This window comes from Humulus lupulus, chromosome 6 (genome assembly GCF_963169125.1).
Source record: "Humulus lupulus chromosome 6, drHumLupu1.1, whole genome shotgun sequence".
NCBI lineage: Eukaryota > Viridiplantae > Streptophyta > Magnoliopsida > Rosales > Cannabaceae > Humulus > Humulus lupulus.
In genome coordinates this window covers 27,155,618-27,176,738 of record NC_084798.1, presented here as the reverse complement: position 1 = coordinate 27,176,738, position 21,121 = coordinate 27,155,618, and the positions used below count along the sequence as shown (strand labels likewise).

The 21,121-nt window shown below is 37.2% G+C and overlaps 1 long non-coding RNA gene across 1 annotated transcript; it reads left to right on the top strand.

Moving 5' to 3' along the window:
- Positions 1-1,505: 1,505 nt before the first annotated feature.
- LOC133783924 (uncharacterized) lies at positions 1,506-2,273 on the top strand. The gene is made up of 3 exons (XR_009871028.1): positions 1,506-1,612; positions 2,062-2,132; positions 2,235-2,273. It is a non-coding gene; the product is annotated as an uncharacterized LOC133783924 (long non-coding RNA).
- The last annotated feature ends 18,848 nt before the right edge of the window (positions 2,274-21,121 follow it).

The following is a 21,121-nucleotide window of genomic DNA, read 5'->3' as shown; positions in this document are numbered from 1 at the left end:
TTCGTAAATTTTAAGTGCAACTCTCTAATTTTTGGTTCTAGTTTCATGTGATTAGAAAGGCCCTCTTATTAGTTTATCTTGTTTTTTAATTTTTGGTTCTAATTCAGTGGTTGAATCGTTTCACACACTTTTATGTTTTCTTTTTCTTGTATAACAGAAATCATATTTGTCTTTTTTTCTTAGGCCCTTTTTCTTGTAGGACCTTTATCGAATTACTTAAGTTTCTCCCTTCACACATCTTACTTAGCCAAAATGTTATAAAATTGGATGAGTTCCTCTGTTTACTGTTCATATATATTCTTTAATAAAGGGGTTGAAAAATGGTTGATGCTGAAATGTAACTAATGGACAACCTTGCTGCAATGTAAAAGGGGTCGTATAAACTTGTTTTATTGTAAGCTTTGTTGCTCTCTCTGATTATAGGGCATTGGCATTTGTGCTTGTGCTGCATCAACTGGTTTTCCAGTTGGTTAAAAACTTTGATTAGAGTCATTAGATTTTTGACATAACCACTGCTGGGACATAAGTTCAATGATGTTATTTTCTATAACCAGGTCAAATAGAACAGGTCCTCTGTTATCCTTGATTGAAAACATGAACTTTTTTCAAAAGGTTTTGCTTTTGATATATGTTTGTCTTTGGTTTTGAAAAAAAAGTTCTGTTCATGGGAATAATTTGTTAACAGTTTCCAATATGCTAATTGTGAGATTTTTCTTATGCTAAGGTTAAGGTGGAAACTTTACAGAATCTGTTTCTCACTTGGTAGCTTAACACCTTTCATGTCAGGTGCCCCTTTTGAGATGGAAGAGATTTGCTTTAGTTGCAGCAATGTGCATTCTCGCAGTTCGAGCAGTGATTGTTCAACTAGCTTTTTTTCTTCACATGCAGGTTATGTTATATCTATTCCTCTTGTTGCAAGCCAAGTTGAACTTTGCATGTCTCTTTCTACTCATACTATGCATGATCCAAACATTCTTATTTCTTGTGCCCAAAGCTGATTGTCTTTTAATAAAAATAAGTTTTCATTATGCCATTTATTGTATGGATATAAACTAAAAATAACTAAATCATGCATGACATAGATATTAAGAATGTAAATGAAAAGGAACATGTATCATATAAATAGAAGGGGAAGGAATAATGTTTATTTGGGTATCTGTTTTACCAAATAGTTGCATATTTTAGCCATTTGTTACTATGATCATGTAAATTATAATAGTAATGCGTTTCAGATTTCAATATTTTTTTTTTTTAAATTGAAAAGATTTCAATGATTCCAAGTACTGAAATATGCATTGATTTTCAGACCCATGTCTTTAAAAGGCCAGCTGCCTTCTCAAGGCCTCTCATATTTGCAACTGCATTTATGAGCTTCTTCTCAGTTGTTATAGCATTATTTAAGGTATCAACTTTTGTTTTTTTTCCATGGAACTATGTTGTGTGCTTTCCCTTTCTGCTTGATTAGTACTGTGAATGTTGATTTTTTTATATGTATTTCCTTGATTAGGTATTGGGACACACAATTTTGGCTTCAATACTCTGGACTAATGCCAAGTCGGTTGATTTGAGCAGCAAAGCTGCAATAACATCGTTTTACATGTTCATATGGAAGGTAAATAACTATGGTGCCAAATTTAATTTGTTTGGCGCTCAGTTTAGTTTAACAAAATTGCAAAAATAATATTTTAGATCAGGAACCTATTTTTAGATCAGAAAGTACTTAAAAGGGAAAGAATACCCCATTTTTGTTACTTGAAAACAAAGCAGTTTGATGAATGCATAAAAGAAGGTTCTGAGGTATTGAGTTGTCTTCCTTTTGATTTCTATTATACTATATATCAGTCAACTGTGATTAATAATCAAGACATTTATAATAATAGCACCAAAGCTAGAGGACTGTTTGTTATCTAAAATTGCTTTTGTATTTTCTCATTTTCAATCTATCAGTTCTGATCTTATAATAAAAAAATTGTTTTAGAAAATAATGCTTATAATAAATGTCTTCTGAAGGATGTTTATGCAATTGCCCTGCTAACCATTGGGGGACATTCTTGTTGTTAGGATGCTGTCTCTGATCTTATCAAGGCTCATGAAGTTTCTCCTGATGATGAAACAATTGCAGAGGTCTTGAGGTGTGATTTCTTGTGAATGATCTTCTTGGACTTTGTTATAGCAGATTAACATCAATTGTTCCTTCTTTTTCTTTTTTTAACTAGCATATATTGTTTTAACAGGGATGCTGAGGAAAGATTACTGAAGGAGGGAGGTGCACCAAGAGGTTTGTTAATTTTGTACTTATTTTATATTCAGTTGATGTTAGTTCATTACTTTGCATGAAGTTCGTATGAAGCTTTATGTTAAACTTTGTAAGTTTTATTTTACTATCCATATCTGTGTAACCTCTGTTTAGACTGTGTTTGTGACTATCTAGTTATAGGATATTTATCTGGCATCCACTCTTGTGATGCTTAATATTAACTCGTGTGTTCAGAAAAGTTCAGCAGGAGGAGGAAAGCAGGGCTCATCAGTTAAAAAGCTGAAAAAAGACAAGGTAACGGGAGCAACAGGGAAAGCCACTAGTCCTAAGACAAACATTGTAACTATGGCACCAAGAGTCAAACCAGAGCTTCCTTTGCCTACAATGTATTCTCTCGCTTTCTCCCTCTCTCTCTTATGTAATTTATACATCTTTCTATCTATGTATTTTTGACCTAGGATGTGCCTATTATTAGAAATTCCACATATTTAATTGGGGGTAATGTAGCATAGAATCCATGCAGGGCTTCAAATTATTTTGATGAGTAAATGTTTGGAGAAACTGAGATAAATTAAACATGTGATGTTGACATAATGATGTGGACACTAAAATTACTTTTTGTTACGAAATGATTCTGAAGTTTGAGTGAATGTGACTATTCTCAATAGTTTAAATAGATCTTTTTATGATGGAATATGTTGTTTCCAGTTTTAATTCTCTCTGCCAATCGAAGTCTTTCAGAGGGATTTAGTCTTAGTGTTTGCATACCTATGATGTTTATTCTAGCAGAAAAAGAAAAAGGGAAATCTACCACTGTTTTGTAATGTTAACTTTTGATATAGGTTATTTGATTAATCTTTTATTTTGTTGCTTCAGTTCAGTCGAGGTTGAGCAGTCTATACTTGATCACAGTAGATTTTGTAACAAGAAAACAGGTTGATGATATTTAAACTTCATCATCAAGTTCTGAGGTTTGTGTTTTTCTCCAATTAATTATTCTTTTAGATTGAACATGTCTATACTCGTCACATGCTCAGACATATCTTTCCATGAAAAGAATCTGGACTTGAGGCTGGATCTGTGCACCAAAAGAACTGTAACTACTTTTACTGTAAGTTTTCTTTGTTTAATTACAGATGCACCTATATCTATAGAATTTATAACATTTAAATTCTTTTCTTTCTTTGTTTAAGATATATTTATTGTTAAATCTTATTTGTGTATATCCTAAAACTAAAAAGTAAACAAAGGAACAAAATAGATCTAAACTTGTCTAGAAATATTTGGTTTATCACTTCATAATGATGCTGATTTCGGCTAAATTCTTCATGCTATTACAGGATGATGACTTGGAAAGCCTCAAATTTTTGATAAATTCTGCTAGATGTTAGGCACCCAATAAAAGGTAAAAAAAAAATGAATAAATGAAGTTGTGGGTAGTGTAAAAGATTTTCTTGAAGGTGAGTTATATTTTGTGGTTAAAGAGTCTCAGTGGTCTCTTGAATACACCATTAATTTGTTTGTGGGTCTTTGTATTGCTGATGCACACTAGTATGTTGAATAACTAGAATGAATCTTTATTGATACCAAAACCATATTACAAGGGGTTCCAAGACTTATTTTCCTTGGATTATATTTCTTATGAGAATAGTTTCATTTTTGTTAGCATGCAGTTTTATATTTGTTGCTTATCTTTATCTATTTATTTTTCAGAGTGTTTGAACAAGTTCCCTCGAAGGACTAGTACACCATCTAGGGTTCACAGTCAAGCACAACAAGCTGAAGAATAGCTACAACATCAGCAATAGCAGCAGCAACAATAGCATCATCCAAACTATAGTTTGAAGTAAAAAATGTTCAAGATTATAAAACTTTATTATGTTAAGTTTTCAAATTTAAGTTAGAACTAAGATCTCATGAAGTAGACACATTCATGGTTCGAATTAGTTATTGTTTAATGTAATACTTATGGTTTATCAATTTATTGAGAATTACATTTTATGATTAATTTTGATTTTGTTTATCAAAATACAATAATGAAAATCTTTTAATTAAAAAAAACCATACAAGTATACTTATCAAAAAATAGTTTAAAATATATTATCCACACTAAAGTAACAATTTTATTACTATATGTTATGATTTAAAAATATATTATAAGCGTAAAAAATCGTTATGGTTTATATAATATAACAAACTAAAAATGTTATCAAAATAATCAAATGTAACAGTTGAAAAATGTTATGAAAAAATACAAGATTAAACTTTAAATTTATAACCAAAAACTCTATCTAAATGTTATTATTTGAATATTATAGCACCTAAATATGTGTTATTGAATAGTTTAAGATAACACCGAACATAACATTCAAAAACTGTTATAGAAAAGACTGGACTTTTAATAACAGGGGCTATGTTAGCATTTTCAGAAGTGCTATCAATAGTCCCGGATAGCAGTTTTTAAGTGTTATGAATACTGTTTTTTCTTGTAGTGTTTTCACTTACTCAGGAGTGTTTGTTCTTACTATCCTCATTCCTTCTATTGCCACTGAGAGAGCTAGTGTCAAATATGTCTTCCCTCACTTCAAAACTGATAATGAGCAAGGAATCGGCGACTCGGTGACCCCAATTTTTGTTCTATGTAATATAAGGGTCAGACTAATTCTTCTTATTTTTCTTATTATTGTAAAACACTTGCACTATTCTTTTTACCTTGTCTTTCGTTATTGTAAAACACTTGCACTATTCTTCAGGTAGGTTTCTTCTCATTTTTCCTTAATTGATGTCCAAGAGATGGATGCAATGGTGTCAAGTTTTAATGCTTTTGAAACTAAGGAAGCAGGCCCACTAATTCTAAGATGGGCAGTGTTTCTTTGTCTGATTTCATCACTTTCGGGAAAAGAAGAAAACAATGTTCTAATGGTATGCATTTCAGTTTGGCTTTTTCTTTTCCCCCCTGCACTATACTGTTACAATATTTAATTAACGTTGTATATGCAGAAGATTGATCATATTAGCTATGTTCGTCAAGCTTTTGAAGCTGCATCTTTGAGATTTTTTCTTGAGATCCTCGAGAATGACTTATTAAATGAGTTAGATGTAAGTTATTTTAGTTTATCTAGTTTCCTATGTAATAAGTTGAACTATGTTAGTAAACACTACATTGTACTATATCAACGTAATTGACTGCGAATATGTATCACTATTTTGTAATTACTTGTTAGTGCCCAAATAACTTAAGGTCTAGTGTTTAGTACCTGTTTGAGCTCCATATTCTATTACACCTCTCCTTTAAATGAGATATGAGATTCGATGGATCTACCATAGAAATAATAGTATCATTCTAAATGCTTTTGTAACTCAAATCTCCCAAACTTTTAACATGTTGTCTCAGTAATTAAGCACCTGAACCAGAGATGTCTTTAGGGTGAAATTGAGGCCCCTTTAACTTGAAAATGTTAATGTTTGTTTACTTCAATATGTATCTATTCACTGTGTGATAGCAATATTTTGAATTTTGAAGTATGTTCACCTGGTATTGCTTGCTTAAGTCTTATATTGTATACAGTTTTATTATTTGATTCATATTATTTAATTTTTTTAAGCATATACCTTACCTTTTATCTGTTATTGCATGAGAAAAAAATCTCTTTCACCATCAATTGGAGGAGAAAAGGATACTTAATTTTGAAGGCTTTGTGTTGGGCAGCTGTAGAATATTTTGTGCTAAAAGTAGTAACTTTTCAATATGTTGAATATTTAAGACTACTTGAATACTTAAAGAACATTCTGTTGTTGATGACAATGTTGAATGTTTTAAACTAATTTGTGGATTGTTAATACAATGTTGAATGTTTTTACTTTTTGTTATTTGAAAATCAAGTTCATTTGATGATGATAGTATTTATTAGAAAGCTAATTTTAATTATATAAATAAATTAAAATATAATAGAATTAATTAGTGTTATATAAATGAATATATAATGAGAATTTAAACTTATCTAAATATTAAAATAATACGAAAATTGTGTTATAATATCTATTACAATAACATTTTTTATGTAAATAATTTTGTTATGCAAACTTCATTATATAACACAAATAATGTGTTATACTAAAGTGTAGTATAACAAAAAAAAATGTGTTATACTAAAGTGTAGTATAACACAAAAAATATGTTATACTAAAGTGTAGTATAACACAAATTTATAAGTATTGCAATGCGTTATATAATCGACTATAAATAATATAATTAAAAACTTATCTATTTATTAAAATAACACAGAAAGTGTGTTATCGTTGACAGTATAATAACACATCTGTATAACAATGATAAAGAGTTATGTAAAGTACCCTGACCTACGATAACATAGTCGGTCTTAACACATCAAAAAGTGTTATGGTATGTTTTGATAACACATTTTTGGTGTTATTAAAAGCATTTTTTCTTGTAGTGCTTTCTGGTTGTTCTGTTGTATTATTTAAGTGAAAATGATTTGACAATAATAGGTCTTCAAGATTAAAGTCTGAGCAAAATTGTAACGCCCCAAAAATGTTAATAGTGTTTGGTTCATTGATTAGCGTGCCGGAAGGGCATAATTGGATATATGTGTGATTAATTGATTAAATGTGTGCCTATGTGGCATGCATAATTTATATGATAATATGAATACATTTATATGCATGTAGGTCCGCTACTGTTTATAAGGGCATCTTTGTAAATTTTGGTCCACTGAGGGCATAACTATGATTATATGTGTTAAGTGGTTGGGACCACATTATTATGTGGATATGTTTGCAATATACGGCTCGAGGCGATCCTATTGAGCGGATTAGCAGAATAGTCATAGCAAGATTTAATACCCAGCTCGGGGCGAGCCTAGGGGTATTTCAGGAAGTTAACGTATATTTGGGATTTATCGAGTAATGGGTAAGTATTTGGTAGTTAGTTGGGCATATTGGGATTAATTGGAAATTTGTAGGACAACTCAAGGAATTAGCAGGAAACGGGGAAAATGACCACTTTGCCTTTCTGGGAAAAAAAAAGGGACTGAGTTATTATAGGGGCATTTTGGTCTTTGTAGTATAGGATATGGATGGATTAAACCTCTAGTGTATGTTAGAATATATTAGAAGTCTCTCTCCCTCTCTCTCTCCATCTTTGGGTGACTTGAAGGCTTAGAAAAATTGATGAGGAAAAAAGCTAAGGAATTGAAGCTTGGGGATTGGAGAATTGAAGTTAGGAGTAGGAAAGAAACAACTAACGAATTAAGTTATCACTGAGGTAAGATTGTAGGTCTTATTCTATTGAAATTCTGGTTGGGTTTGGACATGCTTAGAGATAATTGGGTTAGTTTATGATTTTAGGATTTGAGGAAGTTTGAACTGATATTATAGACTATATGTGTTGTTTGTAAGGTAATATTGAGAGTTCTTGACCTAATATTGGCTTGGGTATATGTTCAAGGTTGAATTCTAGGCTTTGAGTTGGGAAGAATGCAGAAAAACCCATGGATTTCTGGGTTCACGGGGGCACGTCAGGACCTAGTTTATGGGCTCTGCGGCCCATGCGACCCAAAAGGCCCTCTGGGGTCTGTTGACTCATGGGTCAACTGCGGCTCTAGAAGGCAAGTCGCAGCCCACCTACCCCCTGGGACAAGAGGTTGATGCCTCTAACTTAGGGCGTGCCGCAACCCTTAGGGCCAGGTTGCGGCCCGCCTTGGCAGCCATAGCCAAGATTGGATTTTAGGGTCGAAGACTTAAACCTAAGTGCTCGAGATGAATTCTACTACCTGGTTTAGTAGAATTTGAGATCTCGAAGGCTAGTATTTTATTCCAAAGCTTTTAATTGGAATATATTTTGATAGTTATCAACTGTTGCTTATGACTAGGGTTACCGTTAGGGCCCGGGACTAAGGATCGTGCTCAAGCCCGCTCCACATCCTTCGCTCATGACTTGAGGTAAGAAAACCGCACCTGTGTTGTGAATGGTACTGAGACTTCCCTGTAAGTTAATATATGCAGGTCATAAATGTATTTGTGATTGGAAATATCTAGATAGGCAGGTTAGCTTATACTGATTTCGATTGAGTGTTTTGTAACGTGTAAATATGTTATGTTGAAATGAAATTCCGGCCTAAGGGAGTTGAGGCTGATGTTAGGTGTACTGAATGCAACTCGACCTAAGTGGGTCGAGATCAGCTAAATTACTAATGGGCTCGGCCTAAGGGCGCTGACCCCTAATTAACTGTTTTGAGATTGAATTATATGTTTGAAAGAATTTGTTTACCATTGCCTAATTTATTGCTTGTACTATGTTGTTGATTGAACTGGTTGATATAAAGTTTGCTATGCACTTTGTTATCTATATTTGTTGGATTGGATTTTCTTGCTAAGCCTTGGCTCACGGGTGCTACATGGTGCAGGTAAAGGCAAGGGAAAGTTGGACCAGCCATGAGTTGGAGAGCTTTGGAGGCTGTGTGTACATCGGCAGCTACTCGACCACCATGGCTTAGGGATTTACAGGGACTAAAGCCAAAATTTGTATTTTGCCATTTAGGTTGGTTGTTTTTGTATTTATTTTTTAGGGTTGTAACCACCATATAAACATTATCTTTAGGATCCCATGTATCAAACTCTTATTTTAATGAAATTCAACCATTTTACAATCAAAATATTTTAACTCTCATCTATCAGTTGACTTTAGAAACAAATTTATGTTCAAATGACTTGATTCACAAGTGTTGCATTATTTTAAACACACAGTGTAACGGTCTTGGTTGCCCAGGGTGTTACAATTGGTATCAGAGCAGTTTAGGTTTAAGGGTTCCTGAAGACTGGCTGGGCATGTACACTCATCGCTAAAGACAAGCTCGATTCAGGGTTCAGTAACCATATATGTGATTATATGTTTGATTGTTTAAAAATGAAATATAAATTCTTTATCTGCACGTTTAATAGGGAACATGAGATATACTGATAGGGCTTGGCCCTTGACTGTTATGTGAATATGATAAGGCGTGCTTATTAACATTGTTACTCTATGTGAATAATTGTTTAAATGCATGTTTGCATTATGATTGTGTATTATTGGTTGAGTTTCGTCATTGGACCATGGTATGATTATAAACATGTTATCATTTCCTGACCAGCAGAGTCGTTGATTATAAATAAACTTGGAGAGTTATGCCTCCAAGGTGATCAATTCGACTAGCCGGCATTGGGGTTGAGGCTAGGGATGATGAGCAAGGTCAGAACCCTCCGCTAGTTCTTGAGAACTTACAGCAGTTGCTTGCTTATATGCAAGCTATACTTCAAAGGCAGGAAGAAGAGATTCGCCTTCTAAGGCCACAGGCTCCTTCAGGGAGTACTGCACCTAATTTTCCACCTGTTGTGGCGCCAGTTGTGTAGCCGCCTGAGATTAGGAACAGATGGGAGCCGCTTTATGAAAGGTTTAGGAAGCATCATCCTCGAACATTTAAGGGAGGACCATATCTACTTAAGGCTGAACAGTGGATGAGTTTGATTGCCTCCATCCTGGACTTCATGAGGGTGGAGGGTAATGACAGGGTGGCTTGTGCCTCCTATATGTTTCGTGATGATGCTCGCATCTGGTTGGAGGTAGCATCACAAACTCGAGATGTTTCTGCTATGAGTTGGGACGGGTTTAGAGACTTTTTCAACCAGAAATACTAGAGAATTTCCTTCAGGGAGACAAAGGTGAATGAGTTCACAGGGTTGGTACAGGGTAGCATGACAGTTACTAAGCATGCCCTGAAATTTGATGGGCTAGCAAAATTTGCACCTGATCTAGTGCCTACAGATGCAGCTAGCAGGACAAGTTTGTTCGAGGGCTTAATGTTATAATAGCCTAAGATGTGAGGATCACATCAGTACCTGGGGAGACAACTTATGCCTAGTCATTTGAGAAGGTTTTCGCAGCAGAGGAGGTAAAGAACAAGATTTGGAGGGAGAATGCTGTGAGACGGGATGTTAGAAGGGCAGTGCTTCCATTTACAGGGTCTGTAGCGGTGGAGGCCCTAGTAACCAGAAAAGGAAGACCCCTAACACCTTAACCACTGCAGGTCCTGATAACAGGGGCCGGGGTGCCCAGGGTGGCCGCTAGGGAGGCGGTGAGACATGGAGGAGCTACCCGGAGTGCGCTAGATGCAGGAAGTGCCATCAGGGCGAATGTTGGGCCAAGGGTTGTTACTTGTCCGGGGTGGTTGTACACCTCAAGAAAGATTGGCCGACTTTGAAGAAAGAGGAACCACGAAAGGCGGATAGCTTGACTCTAGCTCGAGTGTTTGCCTTGTCACAGGTAGAGGCTGAGGCTAGTCCCTTAGTAGTGACAGGTCATCTTTCTAGTGTTGGCTCTTCACATACTGTATTGATTGACTTTAGTGCTATACATTCATTTGATTCTAGTAAAGTGATTGATAGAATGTGTAGACCTAGTGTAACGCCCTTGTTAGCCAAGACCATTACACTATGTATTTTAAATAATGCTTAGCTCGCTAAACGAGTCATTAGGCAATAAACGTGCATCTAAGTGTGATTAATGGGACAGGGTTAAAATCTCAATCAAAAGGAATGGATATTTTATTAAAAACGTTAAATTGTACATGGGATCCCATAACAATGTTTACAAAGTTGTTTATAGTCCAAAATGGTCATTACAATTAAAAAGTTACAACCTATCGACCTAAGCGACAAAAGTAGTGTTTAACCCTAGTTCCTCTGAGAAACCTTGGTCGTGGTGGTCAAGTGGCTGCATATGTACATGTCGCCACATAAGCTCTCCACTCGTGGCTGGGTAAGCTTTTCTTTTTCCTTTACCTACACCACATAGCACCCGTGAGCCAAGGCTCAGCAAGAAAACTTTTTACTGCATGCAATCAAGTACAAATAAAAGATTATAGAATCATTCTAGGGTTCACAGCCTAATCAGATGACCATAGAGTCAACCTAGGGTCCTTTTCCCTGAATAGATGACCATGGAGTCATCCCAAGGTCCTATGCCCTAGCCATGTGACCATCAAGTCACCCTGGGCCTTTTAGCCCTAGCTCTAAGTAACTAGCCATAAAACTAATCAAACGCTTTAGTATTCTACGACCATTGGGTCGGATGAGCATGTGACAATCTTTTGATTAGATCTAATCATATCGACCAATGCTTGATGCGTTATTGCCACTCTTGACTCATAAGTCAATGTTTTACGACCAACACTCAGCACTATTATTGTTCCTGACTGAAAAGTCAGTGCTTTACGACTAGCGCTCAGCATTATTGCCATTCTTGACTGATAATTTAGTGCCTTTCTCAAATAAATAATGAAACCAAGCATTCATAATGCAAAAAATATCCATAAATAGAGCACATAACATGCTTCTTCAATGATCCTGTATGTCACATAATGGGTACAATTTTCTTACCTCAGACTTAAGCGTAAAATCTGTTAAGAACGACCTTTGAGCACGATCCTGACCTTGAGCCCTTATCGATAACCTAATCATAACCAAATATGAAATCTCATCAATAATGAGAAATTAAAGGATCTCGGACCAAGTCCTAGTCCCCCGACACCTCGAATTCTACAAAATCGGGTAGTAGATTCGATCCCGAGCCTTAAGGTTTGAAAACCTGACCTTAAAACCTATATTGGCTCAAAAAGCAGGCTACAACCTGTCCCCAAGGGCCGCAGCGCGCCTCCTAAATAGAAATCCCCCTATATCGGTGTCAGGGGCAGGCCACGATTTGCCCTTGAGGATCGCGACGCTAGACAGAGTCTCCACCAAGCCCTGGGATTCGCATAGGTCGTGGTGCCCAAGAACTCGACCGTGACTTGACCCTGCGAACCCAGCACCCCTATTTTCCTCAGCTCAAAACTCACCAGAAAATCATTTCCAAACCATCCCAAAATCAAAACTAAAACTCAATACAACATTATCACCAAACCAGCAATAAAACGCAAGCTTTAAAACACTATCAAAAACTCAATTCACAACCTTAAACTTTCAAGCTTAAACACAACTAAAACCAAAGAGAAAACCAACTAAAAACAGAGTTGTAAACCTCACCTCAGCTATGAATTGAATCCTTCAAGCTGCTACAAATCAATCTTAAACCCCAAGCCGTAAATCCTCAAGCTTGAATCCTCTAGCTTTGCCCCAAAAATCAAACTGAGAGATAAAGAGAGAAAATGATGGAGAGAGAAAGAGAGTGCTATGTTCTGCTGCTTCCTTTGGTTCATTCTACAACTTTCCCTTGGCTAAGTCTATTTAACTTATAAGGGGAAATGACCAATATACCTCTAGGGCCAACCTTCTCTCTCAAAGACCCTCAAGGGAAGTTTGGTCATTTTCCACCTACCCCGTTAACCATAATTAACGTCTCACAATTCCCGTCACTTCTAATATCGTCAAATAATTACCAAATAATTCCCTATTACCCGCTCAATCTTGATAATGACTAAGTACCAAATTACCCCTAGGCTCACCCCGAGCCCGGTATTTGACCCCGTTATGATTAAACTGCTAACCTTCTTCCTAGGATTGCCTCATGCCAAATAGCTCTAATGTATCCACATAACAATGTGGTCTCACCCATATATCACATACATGCACATAAATATACAAATACGCCATTAATGGGCCAAAATTATGAAAATGCCCTTCTTATAAGAAACGGTCCCACATATATGCAAATACAGCCATATAATAATACAACCCACATAATCATGCATATAATCATATAATAACACATTAAATCAATTATTACCCTCCTGACCCCCTAATCCAGGCACTAAGCTATATTAAGTAATTTGGGACATTACAACTATCCCTTCCTTACAGGAATTTCGTCCTCAGAATTTTACCTGAACAGCTCAAGATACTAACTCTGCATATTTGATTCCAGCTCCCATGTCGCCTCCTCATCCTTCATGTTCCTCCATAATAACTTAATCAAAGGTATAGTTTTATTTCTTAGGACCTTGTCCTTTCTATCTACTATCTGGACTGGTTGCTTCTCATAGGAGAGATCTTCCTTAAGCTCCAGATCCTCATAACTCAACACATGAGTCACGTCATGACACATATTTCTAAAGAGCTAAAATATGAAATACATTATGAACGGCCAACAATGCTGGTGGTAAAGCCAACCTATAGGCCACCTGACCAATCCTCTCCAGGATCTCAAATGGTCCTACAAATCTAGGGCTCAACTTGCCCTCTTTCCCAAATCTCCTTACCCATTTCCATGGTGATCACTCTAAGGAAGTCATAGTCTCCCACTTGGAACTCCACGTTCCTACGTTTGGGATCAGCATAACTTTTCTGTCTACTTTGAGAAGCAAGCATCAGAGCTCTGATCTTCTCAATAGCCTCATTGGTCCTCTGAATTGCCTCAGGACCCAAGTATCTCCTTTATCCTGTCTTATCACAATGAATGGGAGACCTGTATTTCCTACTATACAGCATCTCATAAGGAGCCACTCCAATGGTCGACTGATACTTGTTATTGTAGGAAAACTCTATCAAAGGCAGATACTTATTCCAGGACCAACCAAAATCCAGCACACATGCTCGCAGCATGTCCTCTAATATCTAGATCATCCTCTCAGATTGTCCATCTATCATAGGATAATAAGCAGTACTGAACTTCAACTGTGTACCCCTGGCCCTCTACAAACTTCCCCAGAACTTGGAAGAGGATGTGGGGTCTCGATCTGACAAAATCGACCTCGGTGCCCTATGAAGGCGCACTATCTTTCTCACATAGAGATTTGTTTACTGGTCAACTGTATAAGTTGTCCTCACTAGTAAGAAGTGAGCTTAGTTGGTGTATCGATCCACGATAACCCACACTGAATCATGTTGACCCACAGTCCTGGGTAACCCCACCACGAAATCCATCGTGATATCCTCCCATTTCCACCCTGGGAAGTCCAAAGGCTGTAATATCCCTGTTGGTCTCTGATGTTCAACCTTGACCTGTTGACATGTTAAGCACTTAGCCAGATATTCTGTCACATCCCTTTTCATCCCAAGCCACCAGTATAGCTATCTCACTTCCTGATACATCTTTGTGGTGCCTGGATGTAAATAGTAAGGAGTAGTATGAGATTCATCTAAAATCTCCCATCTAATAACAGTGTCCATTGGAACACATATCCGACCATTGTATCTCAACAAGCCCACATCTAACACTGTATAGTCCCTAGAAACTTCGGCTAGGATGACCTGTGGATCACCCAACTGACCTTCTTTTATCCTTTCTAATAGCATAGACTGAGCATAATGTTAGTCAACTGGCCTACCAAAGACTCTATACTAATTCTGGTCATATCCTCTACAAACACTTTGGATATCAGTCTCGCACTGAAAATTAGTCCCGGACCCTTCCGGCTTAAGGAATCTTCGACTACGTTGGCCTTTCCTGGGTTATACAAGATTTCAAAATCATAATCCTTCACCAACTCCTACCAACGCCTCTATCTCATGTTCAACTCTTTCTGTGTGAAAACGTACTTCAGGCTCTTGTGGTCAGTATATATCTCACACTTCTCCCCATAAAGGTAATGGCTCCATACCTTTAATGCAAATACCACTGCTGTCAACTCTAAATCATGAATGAGGTATCTCTATTCATACTCTTTCAACTAGCACAAGGCATAAGCAATTACCTTCCTTGACTGCATAAGAAAAAAACCCAAATCCTGATGTGAGGCATCATAGTAAATCATAAACTTCTCCTGATCTGTTGAGAGACTCTGAACTGGAGTTGTAATCAACGTCTGCTTCAATTCCTGGAAGTTGTTCTCACACTTGTCTGACCACACAAACTTCTGATTCTTGTGTGTCAGTCTAGTCAATGAAGTGGAAATCTTTAATAATCCTTCCACAAAATGTCTATAATACCCTGCCAACCCAAGGAAGCTCCTAATCTCTCAGGCATTCCTTGGCCTTGGCCATTCTCTGATCGCCTCAATCTTGGCTGGGTCCACCTTGATCCCCTCCTTACTGACAATATGACCAAGGAAAGTTACCTAAGATAACCAGAGCTCACATTTCTTGAACTCTACAAATAGCCTATACTCCCTCAGTCTCTGTTGAATATACCTTAAATGTTGCTCATGACTCTGAATAAGAATAAACCAAGATATCATCGATGAAAACCATCACAAACCGGTCCAAGTAATCCTTGAACACCCTATTCATCAAATCCATAAAAACAGTTGGGGCATTAGTCAACCCAAAGGACATGACTAAAAAATCATAATGCCCATATCTGGTACGAAAGGCAGTCTTCGGTATATCTCCCTCCTTGAGCCTCAGCTGATGATAACCAAAACGAAGATCTATCTTTGAGAATACAATTTTATCGTGCAACTGATCAAACAAATCATCTATCCTTGGTAGAGGACACTTGTTCTTAATTATTATCTAGTTAATTTCTTTGTAATAAATACACATCCTTAGAGAACCATCATTCTTCTTCACAAACAAGACTGTTGCACCCCACGGTAAGAAACTAGGTCTAATAAAACCCAAATCTAACAGCTCCTGCAGTTATACCTTTAGTTCTTTTAATTCTGCTGGGGCCATTCTGTAAGGTGCTATAGACACTGGCTCTATCCTTGGTGCCAGTTCAATCACAAATTCAATCTCTCTATGTGGTGGCAACCCTGGTAAATCTTCTAGAAACACATTTAGAAACTCATAGACCAACTTGGTCTCCTCTAGTCCCACTGGCACGATTTGAGTAGTATCTACCACACCAGCTAAGAATCCTATGTAACCACCTTACAATAGATTTCTAGCCCTCAACACAAATATCATAGGTACACTGGGGTCCATGCACAATGCCAACAAATACAAAAGGATCCTCACCTTCAAGATCAAATGTTACCATTTTCCTTCTGCAATCTATGGTTGCCCGATACTTCACTAACCATTCCATGCCTAGAATCATGTCAAAGTCGGTCATAACCAACTCTATCAAATCAACTGATAACTCTCTGTCCTACACTGTCACTGGCAATGATCTTATCCATCTTCTGGATACTACTAACTCCCAGTGGGTAATAAGGTCCCAAACCCCACAACATAATAATCACTTGGTCTACATAGTCTATTAATAATTCTACTAGCAAAAAAAAAGAATGTGTAGCACCAAAATCCATCAAATTAGTATAAGGGGTTCCAGCACTAAAAGTTGATCAGTGACTACTGAGGGACAAGCCCCAACTTCTACCTGTGTCAATGGGAACACTCGAGCTAGGGTCAAGCTATCCTCCTTTCTTGGCTCTTCCTTTCTTGCCCCCAGACAATCTTTCTTCATATGTCCCACTATTCCGCATAAAAAGCAGGCCTTTGCCTGACACTCCCCTATATGGTGCCTCTTGCATCTAGCACACTCAGGAAAAGTCCTCCAACCCTCACTGCTGCCCTAGGAGCCTATTGTAATACCATGAGGTCTCTTGTCAGGGCCTGGAGCTGGAAAGGCATCATAAGCATTCCTTTTCTAATCACTGGGGCCTTCGCCCCTACCTGAACTCACAAATGGAGGTCCCACCCTCTTAATGTCTCTCTTGGTCGCATTATCCCGCCATATTTTGTTTTCTGCGCTCTCAGCTATGATCGCCTTCTCAACCACAAGTGCATAAGTAGTCACTCCCGACATAGTGGTAATGTGAACATCCCAAGCTATCGTAGGTTGTAGCCCCTGGAGAAACCTCTCTCTTTTGGTCCCATCACTGGGCACCAGTTCCCCAAAAAAATTTGCCAGTCTATCAAATTTCAAAGCATATTCAGTTATTGACATACTCCCCTGCAGTAGTTTAGTGAATTCTTCCGCTTTTGCAGCCTTGATGGCATCATTGTAGTACTTTTTATTAAATAGAGTCTGAAGCTCTTCCCAACTTAGAGCATTAACATTTTTGGTTTAGGCTATCACTTCCCACCAGATTCACGCATCCTCCTGAAACATATATGTGGCACAAATCATCCTCTCATTACCAGACACCCTCATAAAGTCTAGGATGGTGATAACCATGCTGATCCATTGCTTGGCCTTGGTCAGATCTGCACTACCCTCAAAGACTGTAGGGTGTTGTTTCCTAAACCTTTCATAAAGAGGTTCCCACTTATTCACAGCCTCTGGCAGCTGCTCAAATGTTGACATCGTCATAGGTGGTGTCTCTGGGAAGATGTTCTCTGCATGAACCTGTTGTTATCTTAGGAGACGTACTTATTCTTCCTACCTCAATACCCTCGCTTGTAAATCAACAAGCACCTAATCCCAGTTCTCATGAGCTGGCTGAGGGGTATGACCATGGTCATTATCCTGACCCTATCTGTCATTCTGGCCCTGATCTTCCTGGCCAAATGATGATTCTACCTCCCTTGGAAGTATACTTTCAACTTATACCTTGCTGCAATAATCAATGCGGCCAGTTAGGTACTGATAACTAAACCTCTTGCCGCCTCACGTTCTAAGATCTAGCAGATATTCATGTACATTTAACAGTCATGCAAATAAGCAAGTCGATTCATATTCATAAAAATTAACAATTAACGATGCTAATAAGCATTTTCTGGCATACATGTAACTATGACAATGCTAATGAGCGTGTCCTGATTTGCATGTCCATACAACAACGCTAATAAGCGAATCTTTGATATTCCCAAGCAATATCAGTGCTAATAATCAGTTCTTACTCATCATGGAGTAAACAAGGCCCAGGCCCTATCAGTATATTTCACGCTTCCTAATAAGGGATGCAAGTAAAGCATTTATATCCTATTTAAGCAGTTAAACACATAACCACATAAATAGTTACCGAACCTTGAGTCAAGCTTGTCTTTAGTGGCGAGTGTACATGCCCAGCCTATCTACAGGAACCCTTAACCTTGGCACAATCAAATACCAAGTTGTAATGCCCTGGTTATCCAAGACCATTATACTGTGTATTTTAAATAGTGCTTAACTCACTAAACGAGTCATTAGGTCATAAACATGCATCTAAGTGTGATTAATGGGACAGGGTTAAAATCCCAGTCAAAAGGGATGGATATTTTATTAAAAATGTTAAACTGTACATGGGATCTCATAATAGTGTTTACAAAGTTGTTTACAGTCCAAAATGGTCATTACAATTCAAAAGTTACAAACCGCTGACCTAAGCGGTAAAAGTAGGGTTTAACCCTTATTCCCTTGAGAAACCTTGGTTGTGGTGGTCAAGCGGCCGCATATATACATGTCACCACCTAAGCTCTCCACTCATAGCTGGGTAAGCTTTTCTTTTCCTTTACCTGCACCACAATAGCATCCGTGAGCCAAGGCTTTGCAAGAAAACTTATTACTACATGCATACAAGTACAACTAAATGATTATAGAATCATTTTAGGGCTCGCAGCTCTAATCAGATGACCATAGAGTCAACCTGGGGTCCTTTGCCCTGAATAGATGACCATGGAGTCATCCTGAGGTCCTTTGCCCTGAATAGATGACCATGGTGTCATCCTTGGGTCCTATGCCGTAGCCATGTGACCATCAAGTCCCTCTGGGCCTTTTAGCCCTAGCTCTGAGTAACTAGCTATAGAACTAGTCATGCGCTTTAGTTTTCTACGACCATGGGGTTGGACGAGCGTGTGACGCTCTATTGATTAGATCTAATCATATTGACCAACACTGTAATGACCCAACTATTTCTAAGAATTAAATCATTAAACCTACTAGACATAACTACTACTTTGAAGTGAACATACATGAGAAAAATTCATAACTTTATTGAAAACTTTAAAATAATATTTGTAATACATCAATGAGCTCATTGTTTTAAAATAAAACATAACTTTAAATGAAATTGTTTACAAAGCTAAATGCGGAAAATACATAAAAATGTAATTTTAAGAGACTAAAGAAAATAACATCGTCCTCGAATCGACACGCAGCCCATCCACTTCATTCACCTCAACACACATGCCAAGCTTCCAAGAATCCTTTTGCCTTTGTATCTATTTTCCTACATCAAACTAAAAATAAAGGAGTGAGCCTAATACCCAGCAAGGAAAACTACTAACAACATAAAACATATTCATAAATTATTTCATAAACACATATACTATAAACATATGTCATATAATACTACAATGTCCATTATACTACTTGGGGCTTGTTAACTAGGCAAGTCATATGCCCAATAGATTTGTGGGGCTTGCTAGCTAAGCAAGTCATATGCCCATAAATTATTGGGGCTTGCTAGCTAGACAAGTCACATGCCCAAGGTCTATAAACATACTATACATAATGTTAACATACAACATAAGATAACATAACATATAACATAACATATCATACAACATACAAGATCTATCCTATTTTCCTTACCAAAACCGGGATATTTGAGAACAAATATGGGAGTGAAACAAAATACGGGAAGGGCTGGGTACTAGGTCCTATTTATAGAGGTAAGGAGTAAAACTAACCCCATTTTGATTTGAATAAAATAATGATTTAAAATGAAAAAGAATTGAATTTTCGTCAATCAAAGGCTGAAGACTCGGTCAAAACGTTCAGAGGTAGGTCTAAGTAGTTAAGGCTTGTTTTTAAAAATTAGAAACAAAAATAACAATAATAATTACTAAGGGCGATATATTGCCCCTATGTGGCGATATATCAGCTCTGCCCTATTCCCGAGCCTCCGTTCGTACGATCGTACAACGTCAACGTGTTTTTCGTATTCTTCGTCAGGCGATATATCACCTCCTAGCTGCGATATATCGGCATACGTGAATATTTTAAACACGTAATTGCACTTTTTCAGCATAATTAAGGTTGGATAACTGCTTTGACTGAGTCAAAATATGACCCTAACAGTTTCTAGTAGGTGCTAAGGCTGCTATTTCTTTATTTTGTCATTAAAATACTTAATTCCTTAATAATCATGCCTATGACAAGTGTCATATTCCTATTGGCTCAATCTAAACCTTGGGTTATAATAAATATCATATTTATGACAAGAAATATTAATCAAACCTTATGTTATAATTAATATTCTTAAACTATAGGTTAAACTTATAAAATCCATAACTATTGCTAGGAGTTTCCAACTAAGTCCCGGTTTGAACCAAAATCCACGAAATCTAAAATACTACAACTACAACTAACTAGCTAACTAAGTAAACATTCTAGGACTCTACAATTTTCCCCTACTACAAATAATTTCATCCCCAAAATTTACTTACCAAACAATTCTGGATACCGAGCTTGTATGTCCTCCTCCAACTCCCACATTGCCTCATGTTCAGAACTATTTCTCCATAGGACTTTGACTATTGGAATACTCTTAGACCATAATTCCTTCATCCCTCTATCTAGAATGCTAACCGGCTAACTCAAGTCTTTCTAGAGTGCTATCGTATCATACTTGAGGACGTGAGATGGGTCTGACACATATCTACGCAGCATTGAGATGTGGAACACATTGTGACTATCTGCTAATGTTGGTGGTAAGCCTAATCTATATGCAACTGCTCCCACTTTGTCAAATATCTCAAAAGGACCAATAAACGTGGGACTAAGCTTTCCTTTCTTCCCAAACTACTTCACACCTTTCATAGGAGATATCCTTAAGAAGACTTTATCTCCGACTTTGAATTCCACATCACGCTGCTTTGCATCCGCATAACTTTTCTGACGACTCTGAGCAGCGAGCATATGCTTTCTAATCAGCGTTACTTCATCCTGAACCTCTCTAACAGCTTCGAGTCCAAGTAGTTGCCTTTCTCCTACTTCATCCCAATGTAACAGTGATCGAAACCTCCTTCCATAAAGTAGCTCGTAAGGTTCCATCCTGA